Source organism: Mobula birostris, chromosome 3, assembly GCF_030028105.1.
Source record: "Mobula birostris isolate sMobBir1 chromosome 3, sMobBir1.hap1, whole genome shotgun sequence".
Classification (NCBI taxonomy): Eukaryota; Metazoa; Chordata; class Chondrichthyes; order Myliobatiformes; family Myliobatidae; genus Mobula; species Mobula birostris.
In genome coordinates, this window is record NC_092372.1 from 148,736,971 (window position 1) to 148,759,676 (window position 22,706).

Consider the following 22,706-nt stretch of genomic DNA (forward strand, 5'->3'; position numbering starts at 1 on the left):
ACAAACATAAAATACATATATAATGCAAAAAAGGGAAAAAGAAATGCTAAAACTCTGGTTAGAGCACACTGTGTTCAGCTCCGGTCGCCCAATCATAGAAAGGCTGTGGAAGCTTTAGAGAAGGTGCAGAGAAGATTTGCCAGAATTTTGGCCGAATTAGAGAGAATGTCTAATGAGGAAAGGTTAAACGAGCTAAGGCTTTTCTCTGAGGAGCGAAGGAGGATGAGGGGTGACTTGATAGAATTGTATACAGTGCCTGCAAAAAGTATTCACCCCAACTCCCCGGAGATTTACGTTTTATTGTTTTTAACATTGAATCACAGTAGATTTAATTTGGCTTTTTTGACATTGATCAACAGAAAAAGACTGAAATATTTTGGCCACATCATGAGAAGACAGGATTCCTTGGAGAAGACTCCCATGTTAGGTAAAACAGAAGGTAAAAGAAGGAGAGGATGGCAGAGGCTACGATGGATAGATATTATTACTCAGACAATGTGCATGATCTTGGGGGATCTCAGAGAGGCAGTTTCCAACAAGAAGGCCTGGGTGCAGGAGTCCAGGAGGTCACGAAGAGTCGGACTCGACTTAACGACTGAACAACAATTACCTTGCATCTTACTGTCTGCCGGCACCACACTTTCTCTGTCATTGTAACACTCTGCATTCTGCTATTGGTTTCCCTTGCACTACCACAGGCACAGATGTAATAAAAATATCTATATGGATGGCTTACAAAACAAAGTTTTTCACTATACTTTTTCACCATACACATATGATACATCTGACAATAATAAACCAACTTACCAATAACTGAAACAGGAGTGACCTGGGCATTATTATGGTAGTGCAGGTTGGAGACCTGCATGATGGGGAAAAGTTGCAATGACAGATACGGAAGTAAAACATAGAAAGCCTACAGCTCAATACAGGCTCACAAAGCTGTGCCGAATACGTCCTTAGCTTAGTAATTAGCTAGGGTTACCCATAGTCCAGTATTTTTCTAAGCTCCAAGTACCCTATTCTCTTAAAAGACCCTATTCATCTCCACCACCGTCACTGGCAGCCCATTCCACACACTCATCACTCTGCGTAAAAAAACTTACCCCTGACATCTCCTCTGTACCTTCTTCCAAGCACCTTAAAACTGTGCCCTCTCGTGATAGCAATTTTAGCCCTGGGAAAAAGCCTCCGACTATCCACACGATGAAGGCCTCTCAGCATCTTATACACCTCTATCAGGTCAGTTCTCATCCTCCACTGCTCCAAGGAGAAAAGGCCAGGACTGGGCCACTCAAGGACATCAATTTTCTTCATTTGAAGCCACCCCATGGTTGATCTGGCAGTGTGCTTTGGGTTGTTGTCTTGCTGAAAGATGAATTTCCTCCCCAGTTTAAGCTTTCTGGCAGAGTTGAACACATTTTCACCCAGGATCTCTCTGTATTTAGCAGCATTCATCTTCTCATCATTCCTGACCAGATTTCCATTCTCTGCTGCTGAAAAGCACCCCCATAGCATGATGCTACCTCCACCATACTTTACAGGAGGGGTAGTGTTACCTGGCTGATGCACAGTATTAGATTTACACCACACTAAGCAGTAGTATTGAGGTCAAATAGTTCCACTTTAGTCTCATCCAACACTAGACCTTCTTCCACATCTTACAGGCAAGGATAAGTACTGGAATGATATCAGAATTTATAAAGCGTTAAAGTGGGAATTAAAATATTTGTATTGTGATTCATTTATAAGTCATCACTGTCATCATCATTATGTGTCGTGTCATTTGACATAAGTGATCATGGTCTCATAACCATGATTGTTCTTGGCAAATTTTTCTACAGAAGTGGCTTGCCATTTCCTTCTTTTGGGCAGTGTCTTTACAAAGCATGTGACTTCAGCCATTATAAATGCTCTTCAGTGATTGCCTGGCCGGCATCCGTGGTCGAATGATCAGGAGTTGTGATATGCACCAGCCACTCATATGACTATCCACCACCTGCTCCCATGGCTTCACTTGACCCTGACTGAGTGACTAAGCAGGTGCTACACCTTATCCAAGGAAGACCTGCAAGCTAGTGGAGGGAAGGCACACATTGCATCTCCTTTGGTAGAGACATATCTCCACCTGCCACCCAGTTCATTATATGTATCATTTACTTAAAAGATAAACTGTATATGGTGGTGCATACTTTTGGATTTTTGATCTTCCTGATTTTAACTTACACTGTTCATAATCCTGAACTATTTTCTACAGCCACCCATCTGTCAATATACCTAATGATGGATTTCACAACTGAAATGGGTAACTCTCTATTTCAAGATAAACAAGCGACATTTGACCATTTAGCTTGCTTGCAGGAGATCCAAGCTAAAATAATTTTGGGTGTTTTTTTTATTAATGTAGCTAGTTCCAAAATCGTCGATACTCCCTCAACAAATCCATCAAAATCCAGATGGTCTGAAAATGTCGTGAGGACTTCTGAGTGGCTAGGCTTACAGATGGGGGAGTTTCAAACACATTGCTGACCTTGTGTGCAAGGATGGTGTGCGCGAAAAGAACAAACAATGCAAAATGCCAAGGCCATGACAAGGCTACAACAAGCAAAGACACGTATTTTTAGTTTAAAGTTTAACTAATACTGGTGTATTTTATTTTTGTAAAATAAAAGTTATTCAACTTGCCAATTTAAAAATGTAAATATGTTCAAAGTCTGTAAATTAGACTATTTCTGTGATACGGACAGCTCTGTGTAGCAATGTGTTTGCAATTGTGAAAATAGAATAAATACACTGTTCTAATGAAAATAGAAATAAACTATTTTTAAATATTTCAAAGTCATAGTTTTAAAAACATTTTCGTATAGGAATATTTTCATAAAGTTTAATTTCAAAATATCCCTTACTATTTCCGGTAAATAACATGTTATTTCCAGTACACTGGCCCATACATATCCCTCAACCATCACTAAAATTCAGATTCACTGATCATTGACATTGCTATTTATGGCCCTTTAAGTGATTTGAATGCTGTTTCAACTAGATTTTACTTGATGATATAGCAAAGGCAATTATCTGTAAAAGTGCTTTAGAAAATTGCTATGACAATTTGTATTTTTAGTTCTTTTCATGATTGCATCTAAAGCAGGTGTATAAATTAAGAGCTCATAACACTTCAGGAAATTAAAAGTACAGATTCCCTTTATATTCACTACATGAAAAGACCTTTATTCATAAGACATAAGTATATAGTAACACTTCATGCTTTATGTCATTCAGAACTACTCTGGCCTTAAAGACACTTTGAGGTAGGAAACATTTCACTGACAGACACTTGAAGTTTAAGGGAGGTCAAAGTCAAGTTTATTGTCATATGCACAAGTACATGTCTGCACACAATGAAAAACTTACAGCAGCATCACAGGCACAGTGCATCAGATGAATAATATTTACAAGAAAAACAAAAATAAATATAATAGTTTCAAATTTTCACAGGAAAATACAATTAGAATAAAATGATCAACATGTTCACAGTGTTATTAAACTAATGATGAGGGTTTTGTCAGTTGGTTCAAGAATGGAATATTGAAGCGAAGTAGCTGTGCTTGATCTTGGTGGTCCTGCTGTAAGGCTTCTGTAAGTCCTGCCTGAAAAGCTGGCATTGCACAGATGGTGGCGATCTTTGATAGTACTTGTTGCCTTCTTGAGGCAGTGCCTCTTCTAGATACTACCAGCGATGTGTTTGTGATGTATTGGGCAGAGTCCACTACTCTTTGCAGCTTCCTATATTCCTAACCATTCAAACTGTTGTACCAGACCCTGATGCAACAAGTCAAGATACTTTCCACAGAACACCTGTAGAAGTTTGTGAGGGTGTTCGGTAACAAGCCAAGCCTCCTTAACTCCTAAGAAAGTAAATTTGTTGGTATGCTTTCCTTATGTTTGCATCTGTGTGCTAGGCCCAGGACAGGTGGTCTGAGATGTTAATGGACAGGCACTTTCTACCGCCGATCCCCCAATGTAGACAGGTGTATATTCGCCCTCTTTCCCTGTCCTGAAGACAAAAATCAGCTTTTCAGTTTTGCTAATGCTGAGCAAGAGGCTGCTGATGTGGCACCAATCAACCAGGTGCCCTACCTCACGCTGGTAAGATGACTCATCGCCGCCTGTCAATTGTACAACAGTAGTGTCATCAACAAATTTAAAAATAACCTCTGCTTAGCCATACAGTTATATACGTATTGTGTGTGTGTGTGTGTATAGAGAGAGAGAGAGAGAGAAAGAAAGAGAAACAATAGGGGAATAATCATACAGGCTTAAAGTGAACCTATGCTGATAATCAGCAAGGAGGAGCTGTTGTTACCAATCTGCACTGAATGAGGTCAGCCAATGAAGACATGAGGTATTTAGTTGCAGAGGGAAGTATAGTGGTCTTCAACCAATGGGGAAATGGGAGAGGTTACTGATAAATATAGATCTTGAGAGGTGTAATTAAGTGGGAAAAGATTGCAGAGCACATTGTAAATGGAGTATTAAGGGAAACAATTTGTGGGGAATTGTGGGAGGTCTCCAATTAGCGTGAAACCTGTGATCTGCACCCATGAAATGGATGGTTAAGATGGGCAGAAAATTGGGCGAGTTGAGTGAAAATGTTGATATGAGAAATAGTGAAATTATGAGAGGTGATTGATAACCATAGATATTAAATGAGGGCATAAGATACAAGTATTTGAGGATAGAACCAACAAATGGACAATAATGGTAAAGAAGATGGCACTGAATATGCTGAAAACACACAGCAGGTCAGGCAGCATCTGTGGGAAAAGAAATAGTTACCTTCCTTCATCTCATTTATTTATTGAGATACAGCATGGAACAGACCCTTCCTGCCCTTCGAGCCGCACCGTCCAACAAGCCCCAATTTAAGATTAGCCCAATCATGGGACCATTTTTCTGATTACAATAGATAGGATATAGACCTGGGCTGAAAGAAGTGGCAGAAGGAGTTCATTCCAGAAAAGTATGAAATGATACACTTTGGAAGGTCGAACATGAAAACAGAGTACAATGTTATTGGCAGGTTTCTTGACCGTGTGGAGAAATAGAGGGATCTTGGGGTCCACAGCCACAGATCCCTCAAAGTTTCTGCACAGGTTGATAGGGCGGTTCAGAAAGATAGGGTGTGTTGGCCTTCATTAGCCAAGAGGTTAAGTTCAAAAGCTCTGAGGTAATGTTCCAGTTCTATAAAATTAGAGTATTTAGAGTATTATGTTCAATTCTGGTTGCATCATTAAAGAAAGGCTGTGGAAGTTTTAGAGAAGGTACAGAGTAGATATACCAGGAAGCTGCCTAATTGAGAGAGCCTGTCTTATGAGGATTGGTTGAGCAAGCTAAGGCTTTTCTTTTTGGATTGAAGGAGGATGAGAGATAACTTGATAGAGGTGTATCAGATGATGGGAGGTATAGATAGATTGGACAGCACCTTTTCCCCAGGGTGACAATAGCTGTTACAACAGGGCATAATTTGAAGATGATTGTAGGAAAGTGGGGGAGGATATCTCATTTAGGTTTTTTTTTATCAATGAGGGTGTTAGATGCATGGAATGTGCCGCTAGGGGTGGTGGAAGAGGCAGATATATGAGGGGCATTTAAAAGACTCTTATATAGGCACATAGAGAAAGAAAAATGGTAGTCTATGAGGGTGAGAAGGGTTAGATTGATCCTGGAGTGAGTTAAAATGTTGATACAATATCATGGGCTGATGGTCTAGACTGTACTGTTCTATGATCTATGAATAATTTTCAGACTGTTTTGCCAAACAATATGTTCTGCAAACAGTGAGTGGGCCCTACCAAAATCAGCTAGTGAACAGGCAATTTCAGATAGAGTCAAGTGCAATTAGATCAGTTAACTAAAGATCTTTTCATAAAGGATCCTCTAGAGAAGATATGATAGAATTTTACATTCAGTTGGAGAGATAAAGTTGGTCTCAAACTATTGTCTTAAAATATAACTATTCCTTAATTATAAAGACAATTTTGACCAAATTGGACAAGGAAAATAGGTTTAAAGCAGGAGTTCCCAACCTTCTTTATGCCATGGACACCTACCATTAACTGAGGGGTCCATGGACCCCAAGTTGGGAACCCCTAGTTTAAAGGTAAGAAAGATGACCTTGGTTAAGGTCAAAATGAAAGATAAGCATATAATCAACTAGAAAAATGGTAACATTTCAAAAATTAGAAAATCATAACAAGGTGAAAATAGATTATGAGAGCAAACTAGCAATAAATATAAAAAATGGAGGTGCTTCTAAAAATAGGACAAAAATATAAAAAAGTATCTAAAGTAAATTTTGACTCTGTAATAGATGAGACTGAGGAATTAAAAATGGGAAATAAGACTTGGAAAGCAATGTTTTGTATTTTTCTTTCTAATAGCATTCCAATGATAATATAAAATCAAGGGAAAACAGAAATACTTAATACAATAATTATCACTAGAGATGAAGTACTAGGCAAACTAATGGGATTAAAGGCTGAAAGATTCCTTGGACAACAAAGTTCGAAGTAATTTTAATATCAAAGTAGATACATGACACCATATACAACCCTGGGATTTGTTTTCTTGCAGGCATACTCAGTAAGTCCAAGAACCATAATAGAATCAGTGAAAGACTGCACCCAACAGGGTAACAAACCGTGCAAATACAGAAATAAAGAAATGATAATAATAAATAACTAAGCAATAAATGTCAAGAACATGAGATGAAGAGTCTTGAAAGTGAGTCCATTGGTTCTGGGAACAGTTCAGTTGAATGAAGTTTATCCCCACAGATTAAACAGACTGATGGTTCAGGGATAATAACTGTCCCTGAAATTGGTATCATGAGCCCTATTTGAGAAAGGAGAAAGATAGCAGGAAATTATGATCCAAATACTTCTCATGAGGAAACTGCTCAAGTTAATTACTAAGGAAATAGTAGCAAAACATTTATCCAAATCATTTATATAAATTGTAAAAATTTGCAGATCCAACACTGATTTCTATGGGACATTAATCATTATATTTTGCTAACCAGAAGTGGAGCCATTTATTTCAATTGTTTGTTTCCTGTTAGGCAGCCAATCTATTACCCAACCAATATTCCACCACCTATACATGTGCTTTCTGATGTAGTGCTTTGTCATTGTGAACCTTAACTTATCCACTGATTCTTCTCTATCCACAACACACATTATTTCTTTAGGGAGCTTGAATAAGTTACTCTAATGTGACTTCCTTTTCATGAAAATATATTAACTTTTGCTTTGGCTTATTTTAACTAAGTAACTTGTAATAACATTTTTGACTATTGCTTCTAACATTTTTGATGTGACAAATATTAAGCTAAGGAGCCAGTGAATTCCTGTTGACTGGCTTCCTCCCTTTTTGAATAAAGAATTTACATTTGCTATTCTCCAAATCCAGAGAATTCATAAACATTAAAGCTGACAGATCAACTCTGTCACCAGCCACTTCTTTTAAAATGCTAGGATGAAGTCGATCAGAACCCTGGAACTTGCAGTCAGCAGCTCCAAACAATTTAGGGCCCCACTGCTCAGGTAATTATCATTTTACTGTGTTCTTCTGCCTTTCCAGTTTCCAAGTTACAGACGTTTCTGGGAACAAAAACTAAAAATACTTGAGAAATTCAGGAAGTCAGGCCGTTTATGTGGAAAGAGAAACAGTCCCCTCATCAGAAATGAAAAAAAGTGCCTTTCTTAAATTACCAACCATCTTAATTTCTAATTTTCCAAACATACTTTCTATTGGAGCCACCATTCAATCATTTAGTTCTTTAAAAGTCTACAGAAACTGGCATATTTACATTCATCGTCACACAGTCATATCATGGCTGAAATGCCTAGTTTCCTGCCAGTAACCCTGAGATTCAATTTCTAACAGGCAATCACAATAAATACAAGAAACACAGTAGACTCAATGAAAGGCTGCACCCAAAAGGACACAAACGATAAATGTGCAAAAGAAAACTAACCATTCAGATGCAGAAAGAAAGAGAAAATGAGAAAAAGCAATAAGTATGGAGAACACAAGATGAAGAATTCTTGAAAGTAATCCAGTTCAGTGGGAACAGTGCAGTGACGGGTCGAGTGAAGCTATCCCTATTAGTTCAAGAGTCTGATGGTTGAGGGGTAATAACTGTTCCTGAACCTGGTGGTTCCGGTCCTGAGGCTCCTTTACCTTCTTCCTGATGGCAGAAGTGAGGAGGGAGCATGGCCTGGGTAGCGGGTGTCCTTGATGATGGATGCTGCTGTCCTGCGACAACGTTCCGTGCAGCACTCCCTCACCTGTGCTGAGGGAGATTGCGAAGATACTGTTGCCAATTCAACTAATTGGGGTCTGCAAGTGAGAAAATCGAGGAGGTATTGATTAGTTTTGAGGTGATGATAGTATTGAATGGTGAGCTGTAGTCAATGATGAGCATCCTGATGTATGCATCTTCCCTGTCCAGACGTTCCAGGATTAAATGAAGAATCAGATTCAGGTTTATTATCACCAACATGTCTCATGGAATTTGTTAACTTGGCAGCAGTAGTACATGATAATATAGAAAAGAATCAATCAATCAATCAATCAATCAATTACAGCAAGTATATATATGTATATTGAATAGATTAAAAATAGTGCAAAAACAGACGTAATATATATAAAACAAGTGAGATGGTGTTCATTGGTTCAATGTCCATTTAGGAATTGTAGGGCAGAGGGGAAGAAGCTGTTCCTGAGTCACTTAATGTGTGCCTTCAAGCTTCTGTACCTCCTTCTTGATGGTAACAATGAGAAAAGGGCATGCCCTGGGTGATGGGGGTCCTTAATAATGGATTTTGTCTTCCTGAGGAACTGCTCCTCGAAGATGTCTTGGATACTACAGAGACAATGCAGTAGCATCTGCTGTTGACTTGTTGTGACTGCAGGCAAATTGGAGTTGATCCAAGTCGCTTCTCAGGCAGGAACTGATACTTTTCATCAGCAATCTCTCAAAGCTCTTCATCACAGTGGATGTAAGTGCTACTGAGGCAGGTTACCAAGTTCATAGACACTGTCATAATTGAAGCCTGCTTGAAGTAGGTGGGTACCTCAGACTGCTGAAGCAAGATGTTAAAGATGTCCATAACCACTCCAACCAGTTGATCAACGCAGGTCTTTAGTACTGGTCAGGTACCCTGTCTAGGCCAGATACTTTCCTTTGGTTCACCCTCCTGAAAGATGCCCTTCTGTCAGCCTCAGAGACTGAAATCACAGGGCAATCAAGGCTGTGGGAGCACGTGAAGGTGCCTCCATGTGTTGACAGTCCAAGCAAACATAGAAGGCATTGATTTCATCTGAGAGAGAAGCCTTGTCGTCATCTCTGTCACATAGCCTCACTTTGTAGCAGGTAATATTTAAGCCCTGCCACATCAATGGAGCATCCTTTAATGATTCAAGTTTGGTCCGAAATTGCGAATTCGCCTGTGAGATGGTTTTTCAGAGGTCGTTTCAGAGGTGCTGCAAGTAATACATTGATAATAATAGGGCAGAGATTTCTTCAAACAAACCTGATTGAATTCCCTGACAATGATTTGAAAGGAGTCAGGGTAGGCTGTTTCTTGTTTGCTGATCAATGTACTCAATACTTTAAGTGCCTGTTTAGGATCTGCCTTCAGCAGTATTTAAACTGCAGCCATGATCATGAAGGAGAATTCTGATGGTAAGCACATAATCATGAGATTTTCCAGGTCGGGGGAACATGAGCATGACAAGATCGCTGTGTCAGAGCAGCACAAAGCACATTTCCTCATTTCCCACCGATACATCAATCTTGTCCATAGGTCCTCAGTCTTGTTCTTCAATGAGTGTACATTTGCTAGCAAGATGTTGCGTGGACAGTCTCATTCCTCGCCATTTCAGCCTGGTTTGCAGTCCTTTCCTCTTCCCTCTCTTCCAGCCATGCCAATGTCCCTTTGTCTGCTTAATGATGCCGTACCTACTTTGGGAGTTAAGTCTGCTGAGTCCTTCAAAAGATTGTGAAATCACTAGTTCGTTAAGACAATTCAAATGTATATCGCTTAAAGGGAAATTACAGACTGCAGAGTGCAATGAGAGTAATTCAGAAGAAGTATATTTAGAAGTTTTGTAAGCAGTCTGCAACGTACATTCTTGGACCAAAACTAACCTGTCTCGTAATAATCTCAAACAGACAGTCTGGAAACAAAATTCTGCACAGAGAGCACTGAACATTCTGTACTATATTATGTCCCTCCAGTTATTTTTATATTTACCTTAACCGGTTGCCGAATCAAGTTTTTTTCTTTCAAATTTCTTAGTAACGTTTGTAGGAGGAACTCAGCAGGTCGGACAGCAGCTATAGAGAGGAGTAAAGTGCTTACGTCCAAACATATTATTCACTAAGCATGTTAAATTAATTAAATTATAATTTTGGAAATGTATACTTTCAAACAGTACTGTCTTGACATTGGCTATCTTCACACCCTCTCAGTCATAGTCAGTAATAATCATATCCTGACAAAAAAGTTCTATGGGTGCATACAAAGCTTGCTAGGCTTCATTTAATGTCAACCCCAAAATGCCTGAAGTTGTTAATACTTTGATTTTCCATTCATGATACTAGGTAAGAAATTAATGTGGGACTTGACCACTGCAGTTGAACTCGAAGATGATTGTAATTCTACATCTTATTTTCTCTGAGTTAATGACTGAATGGCGGAAAACAATGTCGAAGTAACATCAGTGAGGTACTGCATTACTCTTGTACATTCCACAACCATGTTGCTCTGCACTGAGAGGGAGCAGATACTGTAAACATTAGTCAAGGTAACTACAGGCAATCCCAGATGATGTTATCTATTGTGAATCATCTTGCTCTGATTTGACCTTAGTTTTGGAGGATCTAAAGGTGAAACATTCATTTGTGAATAACCACCAGCTTTCCTTCCATTTTTGTACCCATAATATTGGCATGATTTGCTTAGTTACGTTTTTCATCAGTGGAAGTGCTTAATAATGAGGGATATGATAATGATAGTGCCATTGAAGATTAATACAAAGATCATTGATTTTGGAGAAATTTAGTGCCTGTGGTAAATACTTAGCTCAAGTTTTACTTGCTGTTTACCAGCTGAAGCCATACATGGCCTTGTTATCAAAAGTTTGTATGAAGCTAACCAGACAATGCAGGGAATGACATGAATGCAGATTATTAGTCCAGGAATATTGTTTTTCTAAGACTCTTGAATCAAAATACTGGAAATGCAATGATTTTTCTCTGACAGCAGCAGGAACTTCCCTGCATGCTAAATATGCACTTGGAGACAGGTTGGTTACCTGTCCATTGGGAGGGGATATGGGCTGCTCAGTAGATAAGCTGCAGCATATGGTCTCTCACTGTCAAACATTTCACCATTCATCACCAGTCCGCCTTTGTACAAATACATGACTCTGTTGCTGGGCCTACTCCTGTTTTGATATGTCCTGGTGCCAGAACAGTACCCAGGACTCTGACATTGAAGGGGAACTGAGTCATTGGGTTACCCTTTAATCTATCCTGCATTCACCCTGCAAGTGAAAAGTACAGAGGCTAATTGTCATATGTCATGCAAACAGATGAGCCTTTATACACTTTGTTCATTGACCCATTGACCAGAATAACAAGGAATATATAGTTACATTTTTTGCTGGTTTAACTGTAGAAAAAAACAAGCTTCTGTGGACAAAATAGAAAGGCTGCAGGCCATTATGTTTTGATATATAGACTCTCTGAACCCTTTGTCAGTGAGGGGAAATTCCTATGATTTCAAAATAACTCCACTGGTTTATATCATGTGATTCATTGATGGTTGATACCATCATATAGGCATCCGTTAGTCTCGTGAGACCATGGACTTGCGCCTTGGAAAGTTTCCAGGGCGCAGGCCTGGGCAAGGTTGTATGGAAGACAGGCAGTTGCTCATGCTGCAAGTCTCCCCTCTCCACGACACCGATGTTGTCCAAGAGAAGGGCTTTAGGACCCATACAGCTTGGCACCAGTGTCATTGCAGAGCAATGTGTGGTTAAGTGCCTTGCTCAAGGGCATAACACGCTGCCTCAGCCAAGGCTTGAACTAGTGACCTTCAGATCACTAGACGAACGCCTTAACCACTTGGCCACGCACCAACACACATACCATCATAAAGACTTCTATAATTCTGGGGTCAGGACCCCGTGGCTCTTCCCGATTTGCCTCCATGGCTATTGCTCTTTATCACACAGCTGTCATCTCCAATAGGTTAGCCTCTAGAAAAAGGAAGGACATTGAGTACCTAACTTTCCATAGCAGTGGAATCAGAATCAGATTTAATATCACCAGCATATGTCATGAAAAGGAATTTCAGGATGTATATTGTATACATTCCTCTGACATTAAAAGTACCTATTGAACCTATTGAAATCACGAAATTTGTTTTCTTTGCAGCAGCAGCACATTGCAATACATAACAATAGAGAAAAACTCATGAATTACAGTAAGTTATATATCTTAGTTAAATAAGTGTAAGTAAACTCTGTGTGTATGGTAGTGTTCATGGGTTCAATGTCCATTCAGAAATCACATGGCAGAGGGGACGAAGCTGTTCTTGGTTATTGAGTATGTACCTTCAAGCTTCTGTACCTTCTTCCTGATGGTAGCAATGAGAAGAGGGCATGTCCTGGGTGATGGGGGTCCTTAATGATGACTGCCGCCATCATTTGATTTACCTGCATGTGAGTCACCAAAATATAGGATCTACATAGGTCTATAGAATACAATTTTGTGGCGTCAGGTATTCGGTGACCTGAATGATCCGGAGGATATTGAAATGCTGGTTGAAAATGCTTACTCCTTACACTGGAGATTATATGGAATGAGGGCCTACGTTGTAACCTGGAAATAAATGGGGGAAAATACAAAATACAGGCTGCATGATAAAAACAATCTGCAAATCGCAGGTACAACATATTGGAAAGGTAAAATTATTCACCTAACTCAGCTGCAACCTTCAATATTTGTGAAGCTACTGAAAAAAAAAACTAATTGCTTGAGTGTGTGTAACAGCTTACCAGCACAATACTGCTTTCTGGTTTGCCAACAAGGTCAATAACAGCACCTTTGTGTGGAAAATTGGACACATTTTATCAATTGGGTCTGTGTCAGATACTTGGCATCCAACAACAAGTGTAATACCACTACCATAGGATAATCATTGAAATTAATAATATTTTGACCGAAAGCTTTCTTTACAAACTCACTAAAGAATAGCAATGGTAAATGTAGACCTGATATCCAGCAAGAGGAACAAATCAAAGGATAGTTACTTGAGCTCCAATAAATGGAGTGTAACATTGATTAACATGCCTAGGGTTTGCCAGGTCCTAATTCAATAACCGCAACAACTTGTATTTAAGATACAGTACAGACATTTTCCAAGTATATCACAGTTTGACATAAGGACATGGATGCAGAGGTAAAGAGGCATTGAGAGAGGTGATCATAACTTTAAGTACGAAAATAAAGAGGGCTTCAAGTTGTGGAGATATCCAGCACGTAAGACCAAGGTGGCTAAAGTTAATGATGGGATAGATGGATGGCAGAAGCACAAAAGTTTGGAGTCATTGGAATGAAAAGATAAAGGGATTTGGAAGAGAATTTGAATGTAGGGTTGACAGGGTGCTCAATATTTTCTAGATTATAAACTCATCATTGACTTATGTATGTTGGGAGGTGAATGAGTAGAACCTAATACAGGTCAAGATGCAGCAACAGAGATTTGCACGTGGGACTTCGTAGCGAGTAGAAGCCTATTTTTGAAATTCTAGAGTAGAAAAACTAAAAATAACAATTAAGAATTTCACAGTAGGAAGTGCTGGGGGGGTCAGGGTTATAGAGTCTTATAGTAAATGTAATGTAAAAGTAGAATCTCCACTCATGTTCAAAAGGATTCCTTGATTGTGAAAAGGCTGATCTGGAGATTGAAGGTAATGGTGAATGGGAGAAATGGTGACCACACTTCCTGATGATGTGCTGGAGCGTGTTGTTATCTATCCAGGATTTGAAGTTAAAGTTCAAGTTTAATTGTCATTCAACCATACGCTTTTATACAGCTTAATGAAACAGTGTTCCTTAAAGGGAAAAGTACCAGTACATACAGTCACACTCACCACATAGTACACATAGTTACAATAGCAATATTCACTCAGGTCCCTCAGAGGCATGGCCTGAAGGTTGATGATGCATGGGATGTTGTCCTAGACCCTTGTTTCTGCAAGAGTAAGCATGCAGCAGTTTCTCATCTCCCACAGCTGCAGACAACAGCAATCCAGCTTGTCTTCTAGGATGAACACTAGAGAGCAGTACTGACAGGAGGGCCAGCCCAGCCCAGCATGGATTCCAGTGTGCCTACGATGCCTGTATTCTGTTCCACACCACCTCCAATGCCTCTGCCCCTGGGTGGCTGTAACAGGCGATGATGCCATGGTATGAGGGCCTAGTCCACGCAACGGCTCCCGTGCCACCAGTCTCACCAATGGACCAACGAACTGTGTTTGCAGTATTTTATATTACCAGTGTTCCACAGGTTCTTGTGATCACAAGAAAAATGTTTAAGACAAACACTTGCAATCTTTGTGTAGGATTTCTCTGTAATGTTAACTGCTAAGGCTAATGTAATGGCTTCTCTGTAATGTTAACTGGTGAGGTAATGGTTTCTCTCTGTAGCAGCAATATTTGGGTTATAACTAGAGATAACGGGTGACTGTCCAATGGGGGAAATGTTATTCTTTGTTGTGTGTCTGAAAGCTGTTGGTTTCAGGTGCTTTTGCTAGAAGGCGCGAGGGGAATAAAGAGAGGAGACGTGACTTGAGCGAGCCGGTGGGCCGCCGGACCGGGGGGAACTCTGAGTAGGGGTCCGAAGGAGAAGAACTGCTGGACTGCGTGAGCTCCAACTTTGTGTGCACATGACTGTTTAATAAGATTATTAGTGCCTTTTCTTTTATATTTTGTTTCTCTACTAACCATATTGTCAAAGTAATAGTTATAAACCTTAATTGTTTAATTGTGTATGGTTTGTTTTATCATGTATATTGTGTATGGTTTGTTATTTTGGAGTACTGATTTGTAACGGGGAACACATCACGCAGCAACCACCCAAACGAGATTTCTTAAGTTTGGACGGGCAGGGGGGTTATCACCCCCTAGATTAAGCCGCTAGGAGAAGTGAGTGTTACATTTGCTAAACCACACATCGCTTCTGTGCTCTGCTTCTGATGCCTTCTTCCCTGGGTAGCTGTAGCACGTGACAACACGGTACGCAGTAAGCCTATGCTGCACAGCTGCTCTGCTATCCTGCAACTCACTAGTGAGGTAGATTTCTGGTACTTGGTGTCTTGTGATGTTAAGAAAGCTGTAAAGGATGAACAATTACACCATTAGTTGGACCCCGAGAGGCCACTAAAAACCATGCATACCACCATTTTACTGGAACACAATTTGGCTATTGGATCATGATTTGGACAGAAAAATATAAGTATAAAATAAAAGTAAATGTGAAAGGTGATCTTATGCATACAGTAAGTGTCCTGAGATATTTGATTAAAGAAATGGGATCAGGGATAAACATTTGCATTGCATGATGTGACAATGTGAGGATCTTTAAAGAAGCCATTGTGAAGATGCATTGCTTGCATTCAAATTAGTAAGACTGAAACCACATGAGGAGGACAATCCAAAGAAATTGAATGAAGGGACAGAATTGGAAATGTATAGCTAGTTATACAGAATATTGCAAAAATTGTGTGGAAGAAAAAGTAGGATGTCTTCCCTGGTGGCCGAGAATGTCATCAATGATCTCCGTGCTGAAGGACAAATTAAATCAAAGTTTTTGAACAGATGCTCAGAGGCAACAAATGATTACGTAGAAATAAAAATTACTTGAAATTGAAGAAGGTTGGGGAGATACAAATAGAATTGACAACTGGACATCTGTTAAATAGGATCTATTTGTTATCCAGGAACAGCCTGTAATGGCAACCAAGAAAAGTTGAGTGACAAGGAGGGAACAGCAGAATCTGATTCAGGTGAGCAGAAAATTATCCCAGTGACTTAAGAAAATCTATAATAGATTGATAGGGTAGTGTGACGCCCAGTAAGTCATCTGGTTAATTCCAGAAGCTAATGGAAGAGCTGCTTGAGTGACCAAGGAACCTTAGAACAAATAACTTGAAATGAGCATAACTAATAAGGATTCTTAACAACAACACATGTCATTGGGAAGTAAAATCTAGACTGATTTTAAGACCATCATGCAAAAGTAAGATGACTAGTTAATTTGTTTTATGTGGCCTGGCTGCTGGTTGACTGTTGGCTGGTGCTTTCTTGGTTGAAACAAGGGAAAGATCAGCAAGTCAGCACTCCAGGGTATGAAATCCTTAGTGTGATGGAGGGATGCAAAAGGGATGGGGTGGAATTTTGGGGTGGGGTGGGGAAGGACACTGTGATGTGATTAAAGAATCCACTACTGTGGTAAAGAGGGAGAATTTCCTGGAAGGGTCTTCCAAGTAGGCCATATAGGTAAACCTTAGCAACAAAAGAGGCTTCACAACACCATCTGGCATAGACACAGCCATCCCAGGAAAGTGCTCCCACTCACACTTGCCATCCACCTTGCACTTTGTACATCTACTCAACCTACCACCTACCGCAACATTCCCTGACATGGTGGGAAAATCACTTTAAGAGTCAGGACATTCCAATTATATAAATGGTGCACAGGGAAATACCAGACCTTAAAGCAACGGTGACTAGTGGTATTCCTCAGGGGTCAGTATTGGGGTCAGCTAGTTTTCACATTGTTTGTCAGTGATTTAGATAATGTAATTGATGGCTTTGAGGCAATGTTTGTGGATGATACAAAGAGAGGTGGAGGAATAGTTAGTGTTGAGGAAGAAATGCAATTGCAGCAGGAGTTAGACAAATTGGAAGAAGGGCAAAAAAGTGGCAGATGGAATACAGTGTTGGGAAATATATGATAATGCATTTTGGTAAAAGGAACAATAGTGCAGACTACTATCTAAATGGGGAGAAAATTCAAACACCATTGGTGCAAAGGAACTTAGGATATCTCGTGCAAGACTCCCAGAAGGTTAATTTACAGGTTGAGTCTATGGCAAAGAAGAATGTTGACACTTATTTCAAGGGGAATAGAATATAAAAGCAAAGAGATATTGCTGAGGATTTATAACACAATAGTCAGGCTGCACTTGGCGTATTGCCAATAGTTTGGGGCCCCATATCTCAGAAATGATGTGTGCTATTGGAGAGAGTCCGGAGGAGGTTGAAGAGGATGATTTCGGGAATGATGGGATTAACATAGGAGGAATGTGAGTGCATAGCAGTGTACTCACTGGAATTTTGAAAAATGCAGTGGGATCTCATTGAAACCTACTGAATGTGAAGGACTAGATAAGGAAGATGTGGAGAGGATGCTTCCTAAGGTGAGGGTATCCAGAACGAGAGGACACAGCCTCAAAATTGAGGACCGACCTCTTGGAACAGAGGTAAAGAGGAATATTTTTAGCCAGAGAGTAGTGAATCTGTGAAATACCCTGCCACAGTGAGGTGGAGGCCAAACCCATGGGTATATTTAAAGTGGAAGTTGATCGTTTCCCGATTGGTCAGTGCATCAAAGGATATGGCAAGAAGGCAGGTGTATGGGGTTGAGTGGGATCTGCGATCAGCCACGATGGAAAAGCAAAGCAGACTCGATGGGCTGAATGGCCTAATTCTGCTCCTATGAATTATGGTCTTTTGGTCTTATTCCACCAGGATTATTAAAGCTTAAATGCCTTAAGGCTGTTACCATACTCTGGGATGAGGTTGGTTTAAGTAGACTACTCCCTCCCTGCTCCCCCAAAACAGAATGCCAAAACCCAAGAAATCAGATAATTTGGCCCAACAGCCTTTTTTTTTGTCGTCAAAAGGATCTATATCAGTGGCATCCCTCATGTGGTGTAGTAAGGAGTCTTCATACAAGTTCATCAGCCTGATCTGTTGGTCCAGTGTGCAAATTCAAACACCATCCACACGAATGTAAACAGGATCCCCGCCACAAAGTGGCATCCACCACTTTGTCATTCTGTAATGCAGGGAGGGACCAATGCACACACTCCTCATTAGTCACTGGATATTTAGAAAACACACACACAAATAGAACTACCTGTACTAGAACTGTTCCCTAAATGCTCAATTCCCTCTGAAATGTGGCCATCTCATATCTGGAACCAAGTTGCCCAAATTTCAGCTCAAATTTCATGAAAAATGAATTATCCCTACAACCAATTACAAATGTATATTGGGACACAAGTAACAAAGTAACAGATTGAGACACAATAAACATGTAACAGATTCTTTTTTAAAAATCAAGAAACAAAGTAGCTGACCAAACAAACAGAAGGAACAAATTAACAGATTAAAACACAAACCGAGGCTGTACTGCTCTTCTTTAGGACTTCCTAAAAAATCCAACACGTTCACAGTCTCTTAAAGGCAAAGTCCTCACACACACAAGCAAACTGGCACGTGTGGCTGCACCTCACATTTCTCTGCATTCAAATCATTCATACTCTATTTACAGGGAAGAAGGATGCACATCCAATGACACCCTCCCTACAAAAATGAGGTGTAAATGTACTCACCGCCCCCCCCCCCACCCCGATTCCCACTGCTGATCAACGTTAGCCAATATCCTTTGCAGGGAACCCTGAACGGAATGCAAGGAATCTGCCAGAGGTCAAAAGGAAGCCTTCTCTGAAGAGGACTTGAAGAAGCATCCTTCCCCTCAACAGTTTCCCTTTTTTGCTCCTCCTGTCAGTATTTCCACATTGCGTAGAGGGTGGGAGTAGGAACTCTGTTTACCTGCTCCGCCGGAACCGCAGCTTTAAGCAGCACTAAAAGCATTTCTTTACAGTACATGTGGAATTCTGCTCTCCTCATTTGCTCATTTAACTTCCAAGCACTCCCTCTTCTACATACTCTAAAACTTGGAATAATTAAATCGCAGCACTTATAGGATGACCAACAGTTGGTGCTATTAAAGACAGCACTACACCTTTTATTGGCAAAACTGCCCCAGTAGCCATGTGTCCCACCATTTCAGAAGTTACTTCAATATCCTCTGGTGGGATACCACTATCACGGTATATTTCTGAGGTAAGAGCCCACTGGTGAAGAACTTTAGTAATCTCCTCTACTGCGCTCCACATTGCTTGGGGTTTTAAATTCTATTCAGTAAGAGTGGGATACTTAAGTTTAACTACTGTCATTACCTGAATCCACAGTGATTCATTATGCTCAGGGGAAGCAAGCACTGTTCTCAAGGCATTATTGATTGAGTGCTGGGATGATAGGCTCACAAAAGCACCCATCTTTCTGTTAGGTAGGATCACTCTAGTATCCCCCTCATCCCATATCCTCAATCACCATGTGACCAAAGACTCCCCAGCCTTTTGACTGTGCCTATCTCCTAAATTTTCCCCTTCATTGCCTGCACCTATCCCCTTCTCCTTAGCGGAGAATTCTCTGAGCTCCGTGGTCTCAAAGGTGTCTATTACACCATCCCCCACACATCCCTGAATATCTGCACCCTCCCCCTTCTGAGAGGAAGAAACTGTAGGCCAATGATCCCTCTTGGTGGGTGTGGGAATGCGTAATCACTAACCTGGCCCATACCGTTTCAGACACACAAGGGACAGGGTGATCATCTCGACGATTAAACTGACAGGTCCATGCTACTCTTTCTCCCTCATTTTCATCATCCAGCCACATACACTCATCTCCCAGCCCCAGAGTAGGATCATAACCTTGTCTCACGTGGTTTGAACCTTAACAGGATCAGGTTCCCAATAGGCCCTTTGAGCCGCCTCTAAATCCTGTACTTTCATTAGCTGATGGGCGATCTGTATATTCGTATCTTCTAACTTCGTAGTGCTGCTCCGAGCCCTCAGTAGTCATTGCTCAGAACAATACAGTGCTGACTGAGATCTTCCAATTCATTCTGAAGTCTCGCTATTGTTTCACAATTGCTGCAAATAGCCAGAAAGCATTCCACCAGCTCTCTTTTCTTATGGGGAAAACCCAACGTTTAAAGTATAGAAACAATGTGATGTCCCATTTTAACCCTGGTGAAATTTAACTGGTCTGATCAACTTATCGGCAACCTGTAACCAATCATAAGTTAGCGAGACTTCCAAAGCCAGCGCTATTATCTGTGCAGCCTGGGGCTCTTCATTTCTCAAAGGAAGGGCCCTCTCTTTTAAATAACCTCTTAAAGGGATGCATTTCTGCTCAAAAAACCAAAGCACTAAATGTAATGTTGAATCAGATTCACGGTCTAGTGCTAATTTCAAATAGGTATATTAATCATTTATTTGCAAACAGTAAAAAATTCATGTTCCCCAAGTTATGGACAATATAAAACTGTTGTGGATAGTATGGAGGGCTGTCAGAGGTTACAGCGGGACATTGATAGGATGCAAAACTGGGCTGAGAAGTGGCAGATGGAGTTCAACCCAGGTAAGTGTGAGGTAGTTCATTTTGGTAGGTCAAATATGATGGCAGTATATAGTATTAATGGTAAGGCTCTTGGCAGTGTGGAGGATCAGAGGGATATTGGGGTCCAGGTCCATAGGACACTCAAAGCTGCTGTGCAGGTTGACTCTGTGGTTAAGAAGGCATACAATGCATTGGCCTTCATCAACCATGAGATTGAGTTTAGGAGCTGAGAGGTAATGTTGCAGCTACATAGAACCCTGGTCAGACCCTACTTGGAGTACTGTGCTCAGTTCTGCTCGCCTCACTACAGGAAAGATGTGGAAGCCATAGAAAGGGTGCAGAGGAGAATTACAAAGATGTTGCCAGGATTGGGGAGCATGCCTTATGAGAATAGGTTGAATGAACTTGGCCTTTTTTCCTTGGAGTGTCGAAGGATGAGAGGTGACCTGATAGAGGTGTATAAGATGATGAGAGGCATTGATTGTGAGGATAGTCAGAGGCTTTTTCCCAAGGATGAAATGGCTAACACAAGAGGGCACAGTTTTAAGGTGCTTGGGAGTAGCTACAGAGGAGATGTCAGGGGTACGTTTTTTATGCAGAGAATGGTGAATGCATGGAATGGGCTGCCAGCAACAGTGGTGGAGGCAGATACGATAGGGTCTTTTAAGAGACTCCTGGATAGGTACATGGAGCTTAGAAAAATAGAGCACTATGGGTAACCTAGATAATTCCTAAAGTAAGTACATGTTTGGCACAGCATTGTAGGCCGAAGGGCCTGTATTGTGCTGTAGGTTTTTTATCTTTCTAGGTTTCTATGAATATTCAACAAATATACATACATTCAACAAACATACTTAGGTAAAAGTGCACACAGAGCATACCTAACCAATGATCTTTCACATTATTGCCTAAAACAAAGGAAGATGAGAGCAATCCCTCTCTCTCTCTGTATCTTGTTTTACGGCGGTTGGCATCCAGCTTAATGGTGCATTACCGCCACCCTCTGCTCCAGAATGTGCACTAGACATACATTCTAAACCCCTTCACCCAATCGCGCACGCACGCACACACACACACAAACCTACACTTCACCCTCCCATCTTTGACCATCCTAGTATCCTATTCCTGTTTATTCGTCATATTCTATAAAAAACCCCTCTACCCCTTAAAAACGCTAAAAATACCCGGACTTGTGCTCTCTCACCCATGCCCAGCAACAAGAGCAATCTCCTTCCATGTACTATTTTATATACCCAGGACACCAAGCTGCTATCCAATTGAAAAAGCAGCTGCAGTTTCTAAACTAACCAATCACAGCGGAAGTGACTTTCAACAATCAGAGTAAGACACACCCTCACAGGACACAAAGTTACTTTATTTCATTCTTCTCCAAGGTCTTTGTGCTGAAATACTAGCCCTGTTTCTCCTTACACATATACTGCCACCTTTGCTGCTGAGTTTTCAACATTTTTTGCTTTTATAACATTCTCAAAGAGGGTTGATCCACTGATTTTTTTTGTCCTTTTTGTTTTGCTTATCACAAGCCATAAATATTGACATAGTAACAAATGGAACCCCTCAAAAATGTACTACAATGGGAATTGGGTCATTCATCTGTTCTACCATTCAACTTGAACATATGAGGTCGGTATCTTTATTCCATCTATCCATATTGGCTCATATCATTATCCATGAAAAATCTTTCCAATTCAACTTTTAACATAATTAGTTTTAAGCTGCTTTTTAGGAAGAGAACTTCTGATTGTTTTTAAACCTTGTGTGAAGGTTTATCCCCAGGATTGGCCTGGAAGATGTGTGCCTTCCAGGTGCGGCCTGGTGGTTGACCCATTTCCTCGCCAATGTCACTGACCGAAGCGTCGTCGGTGACTGAAGCATTTTGACGGCAAGCAGTGTGTGCTGCTATCAGAGGAAGGCCTCTGTACTAGAGCGATTTCTCTTCTTCTCTCTCTCTTTTGATGGTGAATGAGAGCCTGTTGGTTCTTGAGTCTTGGAGAAGCGATACGGAAGATCGTAACATTGAAACTGCAAAAGTTGCTGACCTCTGCTCTCGTTGTTGCAGGGGCAAACT